This window comes from Lipotes vexillifer, unplaced genomic scaffold (assembly GCF_000442215.2).
Source record: "Lipotes vexillifer unplaced genomic scaffold, Lipotes_vexillifer_v1.1 scaffold584, whole genome shotgun sequence".
Taxonomy (NCBI): Eukaryota; Metazoa; Chordata; class Mammalia; order Artiodactyla; family Lipotidae; genus Lipotes; species Lipotes vexillifer.
In genome coordinates, this window is record NW_006783036.1 from 3,472,376 (window position 1) to 3,488,142 (window position 15,767).

A 15,767-nucleotide genomic window follows, 5' to 3' on the forward strand; every position below is an offset into this window, starting at 1 on the left:
TCACGGACAACCTCCTTTCGAACATCTCAGACCAGCTTCTGTGACATGCTTCTCCAGCTGCCAGGGCATCCTCCTGCAAAGGAAGTGGACGGTGAGGGTTCATGCACAGAGAACAGACGCTATCAAAGTCCTCACGCTCCCCCCAAGGCTTCCTTTGACATACCTGGGTGTGCAGGTATGAGTGACCCTCCCTGACATCAGCTGCAGGAGGCTGATGGCCTGCACGGTGGAAAAAGAGGCTCAGTTCTGAAAGCTGTACCTTTCATGTCTCCTTGGGCATAGGACAAAGGCATCATCGGGCAACTGTCCACATTCCACAGGCGACTCAGAACCAGAATCCCCTCCAGGAGGTCCTCCGGGCTGTGGAGACGCTAGGGCCCTGGGGCCAGGTGGGATGTGTCCGACCCAGGATGCCCAGCTGCCCTGTATCTCGGTTCAGAAACCCCGGCAAGTACTCCCGCATCTGGACCTTCCCATCATCCGGAAGGGTGGTACTACACTCAGTAAAACAGGTAAACTCTGTAGACCACATCTTGGACAGCCTGCCTCGATGGAACTCAGATGACTGCTGCTTTTTCTCCCAAGGTGTTTTTGCCCCCATGAAGGTCTCTGAAGGAGGACAGGCCCCCGAGGATGGGTGGGGCAGGAGCCAACCATTACACAGGCATCCGCTGAGGCCAGTATCGCCCAAGTGCCACCGATGGGGCTTGCCATCAACATCTCTTCACGGAAGTCAGTGCTGGGCTTCAGTGATGGGGTATGATACTCAAATAGGAGTGCACCCGTATTTTTCGTCATAAATAAAGCGAAGAAACACGGATAACCTCTTTTCTAGCATCAAAACATAGCACCGAGAGCAACCCTCAGGCCTCTGGTCCCAGCGGGCAGAGTTCCAGAAACTCCTCCTAGGGAAGACAGATGCTGAGCGTTAGGGGACCGGGTGATCAGGACTGCCGCTAGAACACTCTCTAGACAGCAGCCGGCCACTTACCCTACGGAGCCGCCGACACCAAGAGCCCCAGCTCCGACGGCGTCTCCTCCACGTTGGATTTCATACGGAAAAGAGGTTGGCCAAGACTGACTCGTCACAAAGAAAACGAATTCACCTGGGAAAACCTCTCTTCAAGTACCACAGAACAGAACGGTCCGTGGAGCCCCGCGGCACCTCCTACAGGAAGACGGCCTCGAGATGGATGGAGCGCTGAGGCCAAAAGACTGGACAGCAGCGTCTTTCAGGAGGCACGTCCACGTGCTGGTCCCGATCGGGGGCCGACACCAACGTCCCTTCTCTGGCATCTGGGAGCACATCCCTCCAGCACAGGACTGGAACCTGGAAAGAGGTGGGCTGGGCAGAATTAGTCCCCCAAAACTGGCTGCCCTGGGGACATGGCTCTCCCAGAACCACAGGGACCACCACCCTCCACTACAGCAGGTGTCCCCGATCAACTCCACTATGGATGTGTGGGTGACAGTCCCCAAGGTGACAATCACAGCTAACATCCAGGCACCTGGGCACCATGCACCTCCATCTCTGGAGAGATCCGGTGGATCGTTTCCATCGGCCCCGTGCTTTTGTTGTCACTGCTGCTATTTAGTTGTATTATTTCAGGGGCGGGCTGCTCTCATCCGAACCCCTCTCAAATGCTGGGGGAAATTCTTAGCAATAGAACCTGGAAACATGTTTCCCCAGCCTCCCTTGCAGCGGGGAGTGGACATGTGATAAAGGCCTCGCCATCCGTGCCCGTTTTTAGAGGCAGGCATTGCCTGCGTTCGGACCGAGGATAGCTGGACACTGAATGGGCCATCACACAGTGGACAAGGGGCAATCCTCCACTGACATACCCAGAGAGGCAGTGACACCAAAGTTCCATCAGGGCCAGGGAGCTCCTCAAGGTGAGATTTGATACCGAAAAAGAAGTGCACCATGTTTGTTTCGTCACGTATCAAGCGAAAAGAACATGGGCGACTTCTTTTCAGGTACCAGAGGTCAGCAGTGATGGGCAGGTGCTGTGCTCACAGTCAGTGGTCCACCTGTGTGGAAGGGATACTGAGTGTTAGGGTGCCGTGGCCAGGCCGTGGCCAACACCGTGTGTCCAACGTGTGCTCGAAAGCAATGGGGCATCTGCTCACCCTGGAGAAGGCAGATGGCACTCCTTGCCTGCAGCGTCTGGGAAGCCCTCGCAGGTGACGTTGACACAGAGCAGAGGCAGACTGCGCAGTCGTCATCACGGATAAAGCAAACCAACCCAGCCTCCCTCTGCTTCAGGATTCCAGGAAGAGCTCATGGGCAGAATTCAATAATCAGGGCAGATGGATTCCAGAGTGTTTGATATCAGCTCCACAAAGGTTGAGGGAGGGCATCATTTCGGAGGAAACGGGATGGTCTTGGACCTGAAAGAAAATCTCTGTGAATCAGTGGCTCCAGTAAGGCATCCTCTTGAGAGATGGGAAACTGCGGACCTCAAATTAGGTGAAACAAGCCACCGAAGCAGCATCTGCGGTCCTTGGACCATCCCTCTGTGCTCCTGGCATGGTTCTGACTCCAGTAGCCCCTCCTTACAGGCACTCCTGGTTCCTCTGAGATGTGGTTTAGTTCTATAATGCCGGCCATTCAATATGACATGACAAATACAGCAAACCCATCACAGAGAGCCACAGAACAGCAGGGGCGAGGAAATGATGTCTTCTCCAAAGTCACTGTCACTGTCAGGAAGTCCTCCAGGGAGAAGGGGACCCTGGGGGTGAAGGAGGCAGGGGAGATGCTCTGGGATCCACCGTCCTTCAGGTCTCCTGGAGAGGGGCCCATGTCAATGGCCCTTCCCTAGACACAAAACACATTAATCAGGCATTATTTGTCATCCATAAATTAAACCATGAGGACAACACTTCTGGAGTACAAAAAAACACAGTAAGTCCACAAGAAAAAGTCACTTTTCACCAAGAACCCACCTTGGGATATTGAAGATAGCTGAACCAAGGACACATAGAACTGAAAAGAAATGCAGGTTTTCCAATCATCACAGCACTGTGGTATCACTGTTTCTATCCCAAGTAAGATAAAACCCAACTCAAACTGGCTTAAACAATAAAGGGATTTATATGCTTTATATAACTGATAGGCTTATACAACTGAAAAGTGCTGAGGCAGGGCAAGCTTCAGGCAGGGTTTGACCCAGGGGCTCAAACAATGTCTCCCAGGTCCTGTTTCCTTTCTAACGACCCAATATGCCTTTTGTGGTATAGGTTTCCTCCTCTGAGTCTGCATAACATCCCCACGCACAGTCCCAGGCACTCTCCTCTTGATCTTTAAATAGTTGTAGGAGCTTCAAGGCTCACATTATCACATCACAAGGCTGAAGGGAACATAGATGGTCTACTCTGGCAGCTCTCACAGGGAAGGGAAAGATAGTTCCTTTCCCAGAAGCCTCAGCAAACATCTTGCATCTCATTGACTCAGTGGAGTCAAGGGCCCATTTTTGAACCAATCACAGCATCAAACGGGGAGGGATAAAGCGACTCACTAAGCCCTGGGGGTGGTGGGGGAGGTTCAACCCAAGCCGAGACACGTAGCAGGCATGAGAGAAATCAGGGGACATTGGGGAAGGGAAAAGCCGCAAGGTGGCAAAAATCTTGACAACAGTCCACCACAAGTGCCCACATGCCTTGCCTGAAGTTGGCACCAGAACCGAGAAGTCTCCGAGGCAGAATTGGATACTGAAAAAGAAGTGCACCGCGAATGTTTCGTCACATATAAAGCGAAAAAGACACGGGCAGCTTCTCTTTAAATACCGCAGGTCAGAACCGTCCAGCAGCTCTGCTTCATGGTAGTGTCACGTCGGCGGACTTCCTGAGAGCAAACGGGTCCTGCTAGCCCACCAGGCAACATGTCTTCCTGAAACGGGTGCCAGAAGGGATGTTTCATGATTGTCAAAACACAGACGATGGCTCATGGACAACACTGCCTCAAAGTAAAGGGAATGACCCTGACTATTACCATTGCTGACCGCCTCAGCTTGCGGAAGTGTTCCCGTGGCAGACAGGACACTGGAAGTTAATGAGCTACAGATGAACAATGAATGAAACGCAAGTTTTTGGTGGCCCACGTGGACGACTGATCAACTGGCTCCACACCCTCTCCATAACCTCCTCGGGGGTGGCGTGTACCTCCCACCCCTTGCCTTTGGGCATAGCCATGTGACTTGCTTCGGCCAACGAGACACGGACAGAAATGTGCCAGTTCCAAGTTTCAGTCTTAAGCAGCCTCTGGGTTTCCACTTACTTTCTGGTGCCCCTGCCATCACTGTGAGACCAATGCGCTGGCCAGCCCAAGAGGAGGGTGACAGATGTCGAGTCCCACCTTCACCCCCCAGAGTAGGCCTCATCTCCGGAAGTCGACCTAAGGATGGAAAGGATATCTAGGATTAGTGGACCAGGAGACACACGGGCTAAGCTGAACGTATGCCCTCGAGTGAAACATCCATATCCACACCTTCATTGATGGTGACTCCAAAACCCCTTCTCTGAAGTTGGTGTCATGTCCAGAATGCATCTTAAGCAGGATCTGACACTGATGAGCAACCAGTCCATTTGGGTCCTCCTAAGTCAAGCAAAGCTGGACAACCGACACAGAGATGGGTGATGACAACAAAGCCTCCTTCCCCAAGTCATGATCATGGACTTGAAATCCGCCCAAGGAGAGGCTGAATTCTAGGCGATAACGACCCAGAAGGTCACATCAAAACCTCTCTGTGAGGACAGTCCCCCATCCACGCACTCACCAGTAGTGGTACAGACACCAATGGCCCTGCCTGGAATTGGGCTTCACATCCAGGAAATCCTTCAGGGTGGAATTTACTACTGAAAAGAGATGAGCCATGTGATATTCATCTTATACATGACAAGCTCATCAGGCAGTCTCTCTTCAGACCCCAGAGAAGAGAGTTGACATCACAACCACAGATGCTCCCAACGTTAGTACTATTGCGTGCGTGCACACACACACACACACACACACACACACACACACACACACACACACACACACACACACACACATACCATCCTCAGGACAGACTGGACCCCTGAAGCAGGTACTACACACATCCTGCATTCAACCTGTGCTGTGCGGTGGGCCTCCCCCGGTGTGGGCACTGACACCAAGGCCTCCTCCCTGACATTTTCTGTGCAGGTTAACCATCCTCCTGAGAAGGATTTGACTGAGAAGAGATTATTCATTGACAACTGCTTCTATTTATTTTTAAAAGGCGGGGGTGGGGGTTGGGGGGGCCAAGAGGCAGCCCTTCTCTCAATACGGCAGATTCACACTGGCTCCAAATTCTCCTACATCTTTTCCAAAGTCGCCATGTGCACCAAGATGTCATCCCACAGATGGACTGGGTGCTGATGGATAGTCAAACGGGTGACCTACATCATAAATGAAGTGCACGTCACCGGTCTACCATCCTTTCAGCTACCCTGGAGACCGGCTGGTGTGTCCAGAAAGTCATCCGAGCAGGACCTCACCCTGAAGAGCTACCACCCACCATGAGGCATCAAACAGGTGAAAAGCACAAGGAACAACCTCCCTCCACCACAGAAACACGGGCCCTTCTCCAAACTGGCTTCCCTTCCAGGAGCTGTCCCTGGAGGGCTGGGTCCTGCAGGCCACCCTCCACCCCACTCTGCGACACAGGACACACAATCCACCTTCCTTGGGCCTACTCAGAGTGCAGCTGGCCACGTCCCTTCCCTGAAGGCTGCATCAGGAACAGGAAGTGCCTCCAGGGTGGGATTTGACACTAAAAAAGAGGTTTCCCGTGTATGTTTCATCATAAATAAAGAGAAGACAACACGGACAACCTCTCCTTCGAGTATCAAGGATTAGCACTGATCAAAGAAAACGAAAACGAAAACAAAAACAAAATTTGCTGAATCTTCAGCGACGTTGGTGTCACCTCCGGAAGTTTTCCCAAGTCTACATGGCCCTGGGTAGACCAGATGTCATGTGTCATATGCAAGTGGAGAGTCTGAATGGAGTGTCCTGGGTTGGTTTCTGGAGGTCAGCCAGGAAACCCTTTAAGACCTGATACTGAAAAGAGGTCACTTGTGAAATATTTTCCACCAGTACAGAGAACATTTAGTTACACCACTCTCCAGGAATTGGAGCCTTCCTGATGGGGGAACCACAGTCTCTTTCTGGAAGTCCATCAGGCCTCAACAGGAAGTGCCCCAGCAATGGTCTGCATCCCAAGGTCAATGCATCAGGAGAGAATTCACAAATAAATCCCGCATTTTGTGGTCAAGAGGCAGGCGATGTGGTCTGCAGTGGACTGACACCCAGGCCCCTGCATGGAATTGGCTGTGGGTCCAAGTAATCTTCCAGGTGAGCTGTGGTTGGTTCTAAAAACAGATGCATGGTATCAGGTTAGTCGTAAGTCAAGTGAGCGCCAAGGTAGGGTAGGGACAGGTGGGAACAGGGCCAGGCCTCCATCCTCCCGATGAAACACTACTTAACACCTGCTGCTGCCTTCCGTTTGATTCAGTAGAATTAAGGGAGAAAAACAATTTTCATTTCTGGAAGTCAGTTCATCAAATGTTTGTGCCAAATCTGGACTGGTTTTTCTGTTTGGCTGAAAAATGCCTTTGACCATAATTTTTTCACTGTAGGGGGAACACTGATCTCTTCAGACTCTTTATCATTTCCGTGGGCACGTAGGCCCACCCTAACAGGCATGGAGAGACAGGAGTCAAAAATCAAGGAAAAGAAAAGTCCAGGTCTTCTCTTACAAAGTTGTGCAATTGTGCCCTCCCTTGTCTCTGAAGCTGGCCTCGAGAATAGAGGACAGAGAGGGTCATAGGCCATGCAGACTCCCTCCACCCTGACAGTCTGCCTTTGACCCCTGCTTAGCCACCAGAGTGCCCAGCCTGCAAGAATGTAGCAGCCACCTGCCCTGGATCCATCAGAGGTGATGGCACCTCACCACTGCCCCATTTCCTCATCTTTCTCTCTCTTTTCCCTCGGGGCTCTTTCCGGGTGGAAGGAATGAGGTTTGGGCATCATCTAAGAGGAAAGATGGGTTGTGCCGCATGTGAAAGATCACGGCTGCCACCGCAACTGTTCTGACCCTCATCAAACCAAGTGGGGTTGAAGACCTGGGCCTTTTCAAGAACCGGGTGCCCCTTCCCCAAATGCCACAACAAAGCCCAGAACTGAGTCACGGCCTATTGCCATCAAAACAAACGCACTGCCAACAACCTACCTCTGTGCCCCCGCTTTAGAGCCGGCCAAGAACCACTTCCTTTCCCAGAGGTTGGCATCGCCTCCATGAAGTCCTCCTGAAAAGGATGGGGTTAGAAGCATCAGTGTCAGACACACCATGCAGATCAAGGGAAGCAGACGTCTCAGCTCACTCACCCTGGACTAGAGCTGACAACTTCTGTCTCATTCAGGAAGTCTTCCAAGCTGGTATTTGATATTGAAGAGTGGTCGGTGGGAGCGATCTGTCATAAAAGATCGAGTACACACCAAAGGAAACCTCTCCTTAGCACCACAGAGAATAGCCACCTACACCTACAGACAGCTTCTTCCCTAACAGCAGCATCGCCTCCTAAGGATGAACTAGATACAATGGTAAGTGAACCAGGTGTGTCCCTGGTAAAGCACATGGCCTGTGGCCAGCTCTCTGCTTATTTCTCCTGACCCAGGCTTGATGATAAAGCCCTTTCCCCTAAACTGCCATAAATCAAGCATTCCTCCAGATTTAAAATAAGCCCACTCCAGAATTCCTGTTGGAAATAAACAGGTCCTACCACCGACCAATTCTAGAGACCCCCGAGGCTTCACCTTGATCTCAGAACTGGCTTTTCTTCCCAAAGGTGTCATTATGTCTAGGACATCTTTTCAGAATAAACCAGAGGCTGAGGGGCAGTGGTCCAGGCCACCTACATTGTCCAGGGCATGCTCTCTGTGTCACAGGCATTCACCAACATGGGTTGGGCTAAGTCCAAGATAAATGCAGCCGCAGATAACCTACCTGCATGTTCCAGGCATGGAGCTATCTTGGGGACCACAGTCTTCCTCCAGGTGGGCACCCCCTTGGGAAGTACTCCTAAGAATGGATAAGATATTGGTGGTTAGTGGAACAGATGATTAAAGTCAGAAATATGGGACAGGCTTTGCGGGCAACCATTAATTCGTGTCCACAGCGCCCCTTCCTGGAAGCTGAGATCTGTGCCAGAAGGCCTCCAAGGTGGGATCTGATACTGGAAAAAAGGTTAACCAGGTGTGTTTCATCCTCATGAAAAAAACAGAGACCTAGAAAACCTGTCCTCAGGTACCACCAATTACACCGATACAGTCGCCAATCGGTCTTCCTCAGACTTGACGGCCAGTCCTGGAAGCCCTGTTAATACGGATTGGACACGGATGGTTAGTAGAACAGGTGACATGAATCATAAATATAAGGCACAGGTTTTGTGGTCAACCACTTATTTCTGTCCACTGGGCGGAAGCCGACAGTAACATCTTTCCCTGAAGCTGAGGTCTGGACCAGAAGGCCTTCAAGATGGGATTTGATACTGGAAAAGAGGTTAACCAGGTGTGTTTCATCCTCATTAAAGAAACAGAAACCCAGAAAACCTCTCTTCAGGTACCACGGATGAACACTGACCAGAACACCAGTGATTCTTCCCCAGACTTGATATTCAATCCTGGACGTCCTGTTAGTATGGAATTGGATACCGCAGTGGTCGAAGTGCTGGTGTGAGCCACTGGATGAATGCATGCTGTCCGTTACCCATCCATCCGAGTACCCCAGTGGAGCAGACCCCGACGGCATCCTCAACATCCTGACATTGGCATTGTGGCCAGAGGGTGCTGACGCTATAGAGACGCTGCTCATAAAAGCTGTCCCATTTTTGGTTCACACCCCCCCACCCCGCCGCAGGGCAAACTTCTCTGAGTTATCATAGAGACACGGATGCCCCAAGCCAAGGCAGGCTCCCCCAGAGGTCCTCCCAAGGACTCCCTGGATATGGAGGTGTGGTGGCCCAAGTGACCTGGGTCATAAAGCAAGTGCACACACCCTGGCCAGTGGATCACTTGAGTACTTTGGGGTGGTGCAGACAGCATGCCCCTCCCCCTGAATTTGGATGGCCTCACATCTGGGAAGCCCTCCAAAGAAAGATCCTACTTAAAACAAGTCCAAGTTTGCAGTATCTGGCACGTGGGTAGCGAACGCCTTGAGGATGCTCTCTCTTCCAAGTCTAGTGGAGCCCAGCTGGCCCTGCTTTATTGTCTCCTTCCCCAGAGCTGGCATTTCTTCCGGAAGTTCTCCAAGGGGGGATTAGATACTGAGGGTTAGTGGACCAGGTCACAAACGGCACAAATAAAGCGTGTGCTCTCTGGTCAACCATCTCATGTACCCAGGCACGTGTTGAGGCCACTCTGCTCGTCCACAAGTTAGCCCTGCCCTTGAAGCCGCCAAGCCAGCGTGGTCTGCTGGGAATAAGGCTGCCACCCGTGAGTTACCATCACACACAAGACAAACACATCACAAACAAACCCTGCCGAGCTGCACGGAGCGCAGACCTAGTGTCCCCACCCCACCGTTGATGTTAGCTCCAGGAAAGCTTGCAAGGCGGGATTAGATACTGCAAAGAGGTCGACCGTGTAATGTGCGCCATAAATAAAGCGAACGCGCCACGGACCACCTCTCTCCAAGTACCAAGCAGCAGCAGTACTGACACCAGGGCAGTGGCTCTTCCTCAAAGCTGAGATCACCTCCTGGAAGTCTTCCAAGGCGAGATGTGATATTGAGAAGAAGTAGACCATGTGTCCTACGTCATAAATAAAGCGTACACACCATGGTCAACCGCGTCTTCAAATACCAGGAAGTGACGCCAACCCCGCCTCTCTTCCCCTCCTCTGGGATCACCTCCAGGGAGCCCTTGCAATCTGCATGAGTCATCAGCCATCAGCAAGGGTGGCAATGACCACAAACCCATGCCCACTGCTGCTACCACCTCCAGGATGCCCTGTAAGGCTGGGATTGAGTGCTGAGTGTTGGCTGGGGGGATAAAGCACGTGATCTGTGCTGGATGGTGCCTACCACACAGGCCCTGCTCCCAAGTTGGCATGGCCTCCAGGAAGTCCCCTCAGGCTGACTGATGCTGAGAATTAGTGGACCATGTGACATACGTCATAAACATCACGTACGTTTTATGGTCGACCATCTCTCCACATACAGGGGAATGGAGCTGAAGCCAGACCAGTGCGTCTCCCACGAAGTTGGCTTTGCCTCTGGGAAGCCCTCTGCGACTGAATTTGATATTGAGAAGACGTGGACCACATTACATACGACATAGAGACAGCGCATGTTCTATGGTCAACCATCTTTTCAGGTACCGTGGGAAGGGCTGATGTCGGACCCAGCGGCTCTTTCCTCTCGTTAGCATCACCTTCTGGAAGCCCTCTGAGGCTAGATGCAGTATTGAGAAGAGGCCACCATGCAATGTTTGCTAGAGGCGCGGTGGACGTGGCACAGAGAAACCCCTCAAGGACCCAGAGTGGAGATGACGCCAGGACGAGCGCTATGCCTGATACTCAGCATTGCCTACAGGAAGCCCCCAAGGTGCAATGGCTGTTATGAAAAGGTGGACCGAGTCACATGCGTTGTAAGTAAGACATATGAAGCGTGGTCAACTTCTAGTAAGTATCTCAAAGCGGTCCTGGTGCCAGAACCAGTACCTTGTCTCCAGAGGTTGACATGACCTCCCTGGAGACCTATGAGGCTGAATATCTGATACTGAAATGAAGCAGACCACGTTACATACGCTGTTGATCAAACACATGCAGTGCGGTTGAACCCTTTCCAGGTACCGTGAGGTCGGCGCTGACGCCAGAACCAGGGCTCGGACTCTACTGTCAGACTGGCAGCATCTTCCGCAACGCAAGTTCTCCAAGGCTGGGTTGGAGGGAGGGGAGGAAGCGGGCCCATGGACCATTACATCGTCTGTGAGCATATGTGGCCCATCAGATCTTCGTGAAGGAGCAATGTTGAGTCCAGAGCCAGGGCGTCTTCCCCGAGAAGACTAAAGTTGATATGGAAAAAAGATAGACTGTACACGCACCGTCAGTGAAAAATACGGGTCAGTGTGTCTTCAAGTACCTGGTGTGGCATCATCTCGTGGGCACGCATGTCCACCTCTACACGGGCACTCGGTCCTGGAGCCATCTGAGGATAGCTTTGAGGCTGACGAGAGGCAGAACGTGGAACAACAGCCCTCCTTCGTGAACATTCGCGGTGCCAACCACTTCTTCAAGTACTATGGGGGGGGTGCACCAAGGTGGAAACAGGACACCTTCCTAGAGGTTATCATTGTCCTAGGGAAGCCCTTAGAGGCTGCATTTGACACTGAGGAGAAGACTGTCGCAAGCATTAACAGATTAAGTACACATCTAACAGTCTACCATTCCACCAAGTACCATGGAGCAGGCAGGATGCTGAGACCAGTGTCGCTTCTCTAACTTCAGGCTCTCTCCAGGATGGTTTGGATGGCTGGGCTGGATACCAAGAAGCGGTTTACCGTCCCACATACATATTCAAAATGTATGTGGGACGGTAAACCATTTCTTCAAGTACCGCACGATGGCAGTGATGGCTGGAAGAAGACTCGCGTCTGCAAAGTTGCCTCTGGGGACCTCGTCAAGGCTGCATTTGATGCTGAGAAGAAGCAGGTCATGGTGTCATGCTAAACAAGAGTCGCGAAGCCAACCATGTCATTGAATGCCAGAGAGCAGCACTGATCCCAGAAAGAGAATCAAGATCTCCCCAGAGATGGTGAGATTTCCCGAGGCAGAACTTGATATAAGAAGAGTGAGAGTATGTCATTTCGCACCATGCAGAAAAGAACATGCCATACAGAAAACCATCTCTTCGAGTGTCATGGAGAGGCCTGATGCTGGGTCCAAGGGCGCCTCCCTGAAGACGACGTCATTTCTGGGAGCCTCGAGGATGGATTTGATACTGAGGGTTAGTGGACCGTGTTACATACGTCACAGATAAAGCGTACGCTATACGGTCTACTATCTCTCCAAGTACCACACAGGGATGCCGAGGACAGAGGCTGAGGACACGTCCAGAAAGCCTTCCAGAGCTGGAGGGAATCAGAGGGCAGGTCGAGTACAACACATGCATCATGCGACAAGCACACACAGGCTAGGAGTCTTGTCTCCACTGTCAGGAGTTGACGCAGACGCTTGAACTGGTGGCTTATCCCCAAAGCTGGCAACTCCTCCAGGAAGCCCTCCAAGGCTGAAAGTCCCACTGAGCGGAAGTGGACGATGTTCTGGATTTCATCATTCCAGAAATACCGATCAACGTGCCTACTAGGTGCCAGGCACCATGTTGGATCTGAGGGAATGGGTAGGTGGGCGTGGTGGGAGGGTGGGCATGGCATGTGGCTAACAGGACTGTGTGGGGGATGGTGGAGGGCAAAATGAGAAATAGAAGATGGCGTGTGCACCACCGAAGAGAACACCTGTCTAGTTATCCTGAGCAGGCCAAGCAAATAGCCTCGGGGCACGTGAAGCCCAGGTCATGAGCGCTCGTTTTTGAGTGTTAAAAAGAATAACTGTGCCACAAGGAAAGACTGACGGCCGTCTCTGCCTCAACGCCAGGGGCATTTCCAGGAGGTCCTCTCAGGCCAGATGGGATCTGACCAGTAACCACCGTGCCATCTTCATAAACCAGGTGGAGGTCGTTTTGGTCAATGGATTCCCTAAAGTCAGAACCTCCGTCTCATCCCCAGTCTTGGCACTGCCTCCAGAAAACCTCTGACACTGAATTTAATATTGATCAGAGGTGGGCCTTCGTACAAACATAGGAACTTCAACACAGGGGAATATCTCTTCAATACCACACAGTGTGATGGAGGCTGGGCTGGTGGGTCTCCCTGAAGGTGGTGTCGGTTCCATGAAGCCCTCCAAAGCTGGCCAGGCTACTGGGAAGTGGTGGGCCACGTCACACAAATCTTTCCTCGTGCATATGCCACACGGCAAGCCATCTCTTCAAGGACCATGGCTGAGGCTGGAACCGGTGTCTCTCCCCAAAGCTGCATCACCTCCAGAAAAGCCCCCAGGGGCTGCATTTAATAGGCCTTGTTGTAAGACTCAGACATCAAACATGGGCCCCAGGGATTACCGTGGAGCAGGGCCGCAGCTAAACCCAGTGTCCTCTTCCCTCACGTTGGCAGCACCTCCGGGGTGCCCTCCGAGGATGGATTGGATACTGAGAGTTAGTGGACCATGTTACATAGGTCAAAAATCATAAAGCCTACGTTCCATAGTCTACCATCTCTGCAGGAACCATGGAGTGGTGCTGACCCCAGAACCAGGGCTTGTCCCTGAAGTTGGTGTCGCTTCCAGGCTTCCAGAAAACTTTCTGAGGCCTGATTTGGCACTGGGAAGCAGGCACGTAATGAACATAAACTGCTCCCCTCAAGTCTGGGGTAGCATTTCTGATAGGGAACACGCGCTTCTACCCTGAAGCAGCATCTCCCCTAGGAAGGCCATGCCAACTTGGAAAGACCGAGAAGCAAACCATGCAATGTTGATCGTGCTTTGGCCATCACACGGTCAACTGTTTCTTAGTCACAGTGAAGGGCAGTGGTTTGCTCTGCATGGCAGAATGGGAAATTCTAAGAGCAGAGCTCATATGTGAAAGGGGGGCCTCAACTTCTGGGTAACAACCTGCCTGAGCTCACCGAAGCTCTGAAAGTCCTCGCCACATGCCACATGCCCTTGTAGACTCAAGCCACAGAGCTGAGTAGGCAGTGGGTGCTTCCAGATCCTGCTCAACACCTCCACTTCCTCCCAGAGGTCTTCCTTGGGTCTCTCCATCCCCTCTCATAGCCCAGCTGTCAATACCATCACCCCGCATGAATGGGAGGCACGGCCATGAGGTCAGTTAGTCTCCAAGGAAAGGGAAAGGGCAGGCTGCTGTGCAGCATGGTGGGGGGCATGGCTATCCTCCGACGTCTCGAAACCCACTGCATGGCACTCCCCTGCTCACAATCCAGATGTTGAACAACAAACTCCATAGAACAGCATTCAAGGCTTCAGCCTTTGTCTCCGTCCTCTTCCCTGATCCCTGAGCTCTGACACTACCTTCCAGCTCCAAGCTTTGCATCCCCGACCCTCCACAGCACCCTGATCATGTCTTTCCCCCAGCTCCATCACACCTTCCATGTGGTGACTCAGAGAAATAAGCTCATATTTATAAAAAAAACAAAACAAAACAAAACAAAACAAAACCATGAGGTGCTGGAGCTGTGAATAAAAATGGTCTCTGTCCTCCTGGAGCTTCTAGCCTTGCAGGGGAGACTCACATGGAAATAATTATTGCAGAGCATTGATTTCAAAACTAAAAGGGGCCAAAATGTTGTGAAGGAGCAGGGAGCATATAAGAAGAAGACCTGATGAACCAGGAGGAGTTTCTCAGAAGAAGTTTAAAATAAAAGATGAAGGATGAGGAAACTAAGCTAGGAAGAGAGGGGACAAGCGTGGACAGTGCAGGGTTGAAGCAGAGGAATGGATGGAGCACGGACCATAGAGAGGGCTCATGGACCAGACAGGTAGAGCGTGAGCCAGATGGAACACAGAATGGATGGAGCATGGACCAGACAGATGGCTCATGGACCAGATGTGGAGTATGGACCAGATAAATGGCTCATGGACCAGAGAGGTGGCTCAGGGACCAGACAGGTAGAGCGTGAGCCAGATGGAACACAGAATGGATGGAGCATGGACCAGACAGATGGCTCATGGACCAGATAAATGGCTCATGGACCAGAAAGGTGGCTCAGGGACCAGACAGGTGGAGCATGGTCTGGATGGAGCATGGTAAGCAAAAGAGCATCTATGTGAATGGAGAGCCAGAAATGTGCCAGAAATGATGCCAAGGAGCTAGGTGGGGACTAGATCATTCAGAGCCTTACAGCAAAGGTTAATGAGTACAGATTTTATCCTTAAGCCAAGGGAAAGCTCTTATTAGTTGATAAGGGACTTGAGTTTTACATTTTTACATCTCTTGCTGATATGAAGAGAAAGCACTGGGGGAAAAAGCGGAGGCAGGGAGAAAGAGTATAGAGTCTAAAAGAAGAGAGTGGCATCCTGGACAGGGTAGGAGTCGCGGAAATGCAGGAAAGTGGGCATGTTTGGAAATAGTTAGAAGGAAGGGCATAGCAGACTTGGTAAGGTCCCAGATGTGGGTGAGGAATGTGGAGCAGTAAGACAACGTGAAGAATCTGTGCAAGTGTTTGGAACGGACGTCAGGAGCGGGTGGCTCCTGCCTCTGAGCTGGGGAGCCTCTGATGAAGAATGAGCGCTGGTGGGGGAACGGGAGTTTAGTTCTGAGTGCTCTGAGTTCGAAGCACTGGTGAGAAATCCTAGCGGAGATGCTGAGTCAGCAATGAGATGGAGGTCGCTGGTGATCCTAATGAAAGCACTTCCAGGGGAAAGATAAGGTGAGAAGTCAAATGAAAATGAGATACAGAGACTCTACCAAGAGGTTGGTAGCTGGATGGAGGAGGTGGACTCCTGGGATTTTTCAGACTCAAAGGACAGCAGTGTGGTAGGGGCCAATGGGAAGGCTGCAGGGTCGGGGAGGGCTGTGTGACACTCCTGAGAAGTTGGAGGGACGGAGCCCAAGCTCGGGGGGCGGGTGCCGCTGGCCCCGCGGCAGGTCACTTCCTCCCTGGTCCTAGGG